Here is a 6,000-nt window from a genome sequence, read left to right on the forward strand (position 1 = left end):
TTTCGGTAGCATGATAGATGGTTTTCCTGTAATATTAAAGCTGAGGGCACTCTTGTTACTCATGTGGTGTTTCTGAAAAAAAGCTCAATTAAATTTTTTTAGAAAATGAACAAAGGGCTTAGTCACTGGCTTAGACTTTCACCTAAAATTATATTCCAGGAATTTGATGGTTATTGAATGGCCCGAAGAGTTGCAAACTAGAAATTTGGCTTCATACAAGGTACAGAAAAGAGACAAATGTGCTGCTTTTCTGATGAAATACCTTGGTTGCTAGAAAGAGAGTATTCAAGCTTATGTTTTGCTGGGGTTTGGACAGTGTGGAATAAACAGATAACACCGTGCCTTTTAAATAATGTTTTCTTAAATAGTGAAACTATAACCTAATGAAGAAATTGCAGTAATCACATTTCCTCAAAAATTGAGAATTAGAGTATCTCTGTAATTAAAGTGCTGTATTTTTCAAATATAAATCTGCTGGCTAATACGTTTTTATGTATTTTTGTAATGACAGATTTTGAAATTAACTTGCTGTTGAAAACCAGAAAATTCTGATCCCTCTCCCTAACAGGGTAAGGACAGAGGAGTCACTTGCGTGATTTGCAGCATCCATAGCAAAATGACATTCTTTTTGGTATCCGTGAATGGTTATTCCTGTGCTTCTGCCAGGAGAACCACGGATACGGAAAACAGATCCAGCTTTGAACCATTCTTCTCTTTTTTCCTGATGTGCCAGTCCAGCATGGCCTGGTGGAACTGTTGGCAAGTTCCTGTCCATACAGTCGCTGACGCTTTTCTGGGGAACTACATTAAGCAATTGCTTGGGTCACCAGATGCCTGTTCCTCCTCCTTCACCTGCCTGCACAAGCTGGACTCGGAAGAAGGTCCTGCCCTCCTCTTGGCGTTCTTTGCACACTCCCCAGATTTCTTGTGACGCATGTCAACATGGCAAAAAAACCCCTTCCCAGGCTCTGCTTGCTGCCATGGATGTAGGTGCGCTGTGAGAGATGAATAAATGCTTTGTAAGATCCCTGCCACTTTCTGGTTTAGGAATAAGAGAAGTCTCAAGGCTAGTTTCACACTTGGGGCTCCGCTTTTTGCTGTTTTCTTGTCCTGCAAGAAAGTGAGATGTAAGTTACTTCAAACACAGCACCTTCTTTGCAGCTTTTATGCAGACAAAGTTGTTGTTGAGAGAATGCATCTGTCTTTGTAAGAACTGAAAGATTAAATAGACATTAAATAGGCATTTAAGCTGTTTGGGGCCCTACATACGTCTGGTGTGTGTACATAAAGCTGGGCTCAGGGACTGTAGCAAACATCCTGCAGCCTCCAGAGACACCTACAAATTTGTGGTTCTGCATTTGCCCTTGTCTCCCTTTAAAATGCTGCTGTTACTGTTGTTGCTGCACATCTTTGTTCAAGTTACATATGTTGAGGTGGAGTAGAGGATAACATTTATAGTAATTGGTAATCAAAATGAAAGAGGAAACAAAAGAAAAGGCCAATAATGCAAGACTATCATTAAGTGGCAAATATAATTTGTCAAAGGTGTTCCTTCTAAATTAGATGGAGGCAGCATTTTATCAGATCAGTATCGCCTCAGTGACTCCAGTACAGTCTTGGTAGCTTTTGGTAGCTTTCAACAAATATGAAGAATTGTGGTATGCCCTATGCTTAAACAGTAAGACCAAAGAACTTCGTGAATTCGTAACCCTTGACTGTGGTCAGAAATCCCTGTAAAACTGGGATTGGCAATGTCCAAGGGTTGGAGCTGATACAAATCACATATATGGCCTGATTAGCTATGAAGCCAGCCTCGTAGATCAGTCACAGCCAGAAGTGCAAAGCTCAACAGCAAACTGAGCTCAGTAGTAAATATTATAGCTCAAAGAGTACATGCCCTGGTTCTTGGTGGTGTTAATGGAAAAACATCTATTGACTTCATTTGGAGTTTGAGCTGCCTGTTAGAGGAAGTGCCTGAAGTATTTAACCCAGCTGTTGCCCGTCTTTATCTGCACAACTTACCCAGCCTAATTCTTTTAATTACCAATATAATGTGTTCTTGCTGCAACTTAAGGCTATAATATATTCGTACTCAATGTTACTGTGGTGCAGCTGGAAGTCAAATACTGTGTTTTATTTCAAAATACAGGGTGGGAATAGAGAAAGCAGGTGTCATAAGGAGGGGCAACCTCATAATAGGAAATGACATTTCAATTAAATTTTCAGAGGGGAAACGATATTCTGGGTATTTTCTGTATCAAAACATCATGGTAGCCTGTTGACAGAAGGAAGCAGCTCATTGTTTCTTAACTGGCCTTCATTAAGACTTCACGCTGCAATAGGAGTCCCTGACTGTGGCAGCACACTTTTTCATCTGTGGAGATGAAAGCCTCCTAGACTAAGCAAACCTTAACAACTTGCTCCAAGTCCAGAGAAACAGTCCTTGGACTGGAATCCAGGCATCCTGAGTTATAACCAGCACAACTTAACACTCAAGACCAGACTAAATGTGTCTCTCTAGGATCTCCTAGAAGGAAAGAGTCATACATATGCATGCATACAAACCTATGCATCTGGCAACCTCACACCTTGCTGAAGACAGCTCTGCAGTGGGAAGGCGCATCACGGCTGCATTTTTCGTCAGGAGAATATGCTAATTCTTTGCTGCAACAACTGTATATAACCTGACAATTACTCTCTGCAGTCTCTTGGATTAACTTTACCTGTGGTTGAGTTTAGAATCCCCAAATGATTATGTAATAGGTACAGGATACCTGATAATATAACAGGCCTTTTCTAATTTTTTTAAAGCTATATTAACATAATTTCTTAGGTGTCATCATCTCTTTTTCAACGTTAATCCATTGTGAATCATGCACACAGAGCAAAGAAAGACCAGAACCTACCGCAGCCTGTGAGCAGCAAGAAATTGCAGCTAGATGACTGCGTAAGGGGTTTGCAAGACCGCCAGTAATTTTTTTATATTCAGAGTTAAATAGAGCAATAAGATGGAATTTAAGCTTTAGTGCAATGGAGTGAGGCTCTTCAGTCAATCAAATTATAGTTCAATCAGTTCATTTTAATCACTTCTCTGGAGAGAAGTAAACCCCTATGTTGAAGAATATGCAGCAATTTTATTGCTGGAAAGTTTAATTGTTTCATTTTTCCTTACCGTCTGTAACACACTAGACTTTTAATCAGTGGGAACTGAAGTTATAATGAAGTAAAGTCCACTTTCCACAGTTCACAACTAGCTGAAAATAATTGGGTTGAGACTCCCATCCAGACAGTGTAATGCCTCTGGCATTTTCCTGAAAACTACACTTAATTGCTTTGCTGATGTTGTTAAGTGGTCCTGAGGGGGATGAAGTAGTAAAGCTGCCCACATATGCAGGGAAACAATACACAAAAAATGTCTTACAAGGTCCTTAAAGGAGGACCAACTAGTGACTAGAAGACAATATATGGCTTTTTTTTTTTTTTCTTTTTCTATACCAGAGAGAGCACACAGGAGAGGCTGACAAAATAAACTGTGGAAATTCTATAAACACTAACAGTATTTTTATTTAAGGGCAGAAAGCTTGGGACTAGAAGTACAGAAAACATCAAGGCAGACCTCTTGCAATCAAACCTGCAACTTAAGGCAAGCCCAACTCGGCATTTTTATGCTGAACGCCAGTTAGTGTGCTGCCTATCTTCAGCACCTTGGGCTGAGGAACAGATGTACTCTTGTCCCCAGGGAAGGAGGACAGCTTGCTCTCTGTGCCGTGAAGTGACAGGATGTGAGCCAGCTATGAGCTGAAAGCCTTGTCCAGGCATCAGTGGGACCAGCGAATGTACCCCATTAGGCGCTAAACGTAGCCAGAGAACGAATAACACTTTGGAATTTCTCCTTATTTAGTGCATTCATGGGCAACCCTCCTCAGTTGGATGGTGTTTGTTTAAAATGATGAATTAACTGCTAGACTCAAGGATATGCTGATGTAGAAATACATTAGTTGTTAAATAGAGAAAAATATTTATTTAGGACACATGAATTAGGTAGTGCCCATGAACTTGAATTTAGGGTTGGACCTGGAGTTATTTTGGGGACGCAAGGGCAATAGGGCTAATTTAGCTTTAAGCAAGTGGTGGTTTGTTGTTTGGTTTTTTTTCCTTGTTTATTTACATATGCAGGCACAGTAAAGTCTCTCTCAACAGCTTGACCTTCCTCAGCTGCTATCTGTGTAAACTTCAGTATGGCCTTTGCTTATTTTATTCTTGCTTTCACAGGCTCTGAGCTGAACTACCCCTTGAGGACTTTCTAGAAAGGAATGTAGGCAAAATTTAGGCACTGAATTCTAAAGCTGAAATCTTGAAAGTTCCCTTAACCCTACGTCTGACCCTGCGGACCCCTCAAGAGCCTCCAGGTTGGTACCTTGAATTTTGGCCAGCAAAGCTCTACCAGCACCTGAAATGATGCTTTTGTCCACTGAGACATGCTTAAGTCTAGACAGGACTTGAGAACCTTGGCATGTAGCCCCACATGACCGATCCCCATAATATTAATAAGCTTTAACACCTGTTTCTCCTAGGGCCAAATAGTAACCTCCCATGTGCTGGTAACCGCCAACCACATGCCAAGGAGATCAAGCTGTCAGTTTTGAGACTAGCACTGGGAGTAGCCCATTGTGTCTAATTTACTCTGCTTGCCTGCCTCTGGGAGAACAGCTCAGCAGCAGCAGTGGGAGTGCAATGCTGTTGCTGGGGTCCCTTTGTGGGATGAGTAACATGGTATGGAATGGTTCTAGCAAATGCAGCAAATGAGGACTGTGTTGTGACAACTGATGGGAGACTCTGCTTGGGTTTTGTACTCTTACTGATGCTGAAGGACTGCAGGAACCAGGGCAAACCTTCATTGCAGAGGGAAAAAACCTGATGTGGCTGGCTGAAATTTGCGACTGTGTTGTCTGGCTGTTTTAGAGGGTACTCACCCCTGAGCCTTCTTTTAGAGACAGGGTTGCTATCCCAGAAGGAGAGGTGCTTCCTGGAACTGTGATGCAATACTGTGCAGCACCACTGGGCAGCTGGACCTCACTTCTAAGCAGACCTGCTTGCCGCATCTCACATGCTTTGAAGTCTTACCTTGAGTCTGAATGGAAACAAGGAGGAGCGAATGATTTGACACACATTCTCCTGACTGGACATGCCGTAGGGTTACAACATGGTGTGTCCTCCAGAAGAAATCCAAAATACATGTTCCTGTACAGGCACAGATCTGACTGTTCCCTTGATAAACTGTTCATGTGGAAAGATACAATTTGCATGGTTGTCATCAAAGCCAGCATATGTATTCATCTGTGGAAGCGTATCAGACACCATATGTCAGTAATGTGCCTTTGATATGTTGGTGTCTGAATTATTTTTTTAACAGCTGTGGCATATGTTTAAATGTAAACATCTGTTCTATGTTTGTACTGTACTGTCTGTATTCTTTATTTCTATATTTTCCCTTGACTAAGAGTTTGATTCAAACCCAGGAAGAGTGTGGGGTTCATCCTATTTTTAAAGAAATGCAGTTTTTGTAGTATTTCAGCATGTGGCCGATGTGTGTATCTTTTCATAGATGAGAAGGGCATTTAAAAGAGAACGTTTTCCCTTTTGGTAATGAGAAGAAACTCTGTTTCCAGGCAAAATAAAAATTTTCTATGACTAGAAGTTTGTTAAATGAAAAGATTATTGTTTTAGTGTTGGGCAGGTTCTGTAATGTATGGATTTACTGAAAAGCAATCCATGTAAGAGTGGTTTGTTAAACCATGATGACAGTAAATTGGTTTTATCCAGAAACTTCTCTGGTGCAGTTAAAGAACTTGCAGTGTAATAAATGACTTAATAAAGGAATGAAATAATACACTATGTTTGTTAGGCTATTTATTATACATGGGTGAAACTGAAAACCAGTGTCACAACAAAGGGATTCAAAAGCAGTTATTGCAACTCATCAATCAAATGAGCCACTGG

The 6,000-nt window shown here is 40.9% G+C and overlaps 1 long non-coding RNA gene across 2 annotated transcripts in view; it reads left to right on the plus strand.

The window, feature by feature from the left end:
- LOC140657099 (uncharacterized) overlaps window positions 1–5,798 on the plus strand; it is a 31,595-nt gene extending 25,797 nt beyond the window's left edge. For both annotated transcript variants that reach the window (XR_012044216.1, XR_012044217.1), the window contains exons 3-4: window positions 4,273–4,409; window positions 4,992–5,798. This is a non-coding gene — a long non-coding RNA (uncharacterized lncRNA). The remainder of the gene's footprint in view (window positions 1–4,272; window positions 4,410–4,991) is intronic.
- Window positions 5,799–6,000: the final 202 nt, after the last annotated feature.

Source organism: Ciconia boyciana, chromosome 9, assembly GCF_034638445.1.
Source record: "Ciconia boyciana chromosome 9, ASM3463844v1, whole genome shotgun sequence".
NCBI lineage: Eukaryota > Metazoa > Chordata > Aves > Ciconiiformes > Ciconiidae > Ciconia > Ciconia boyciana.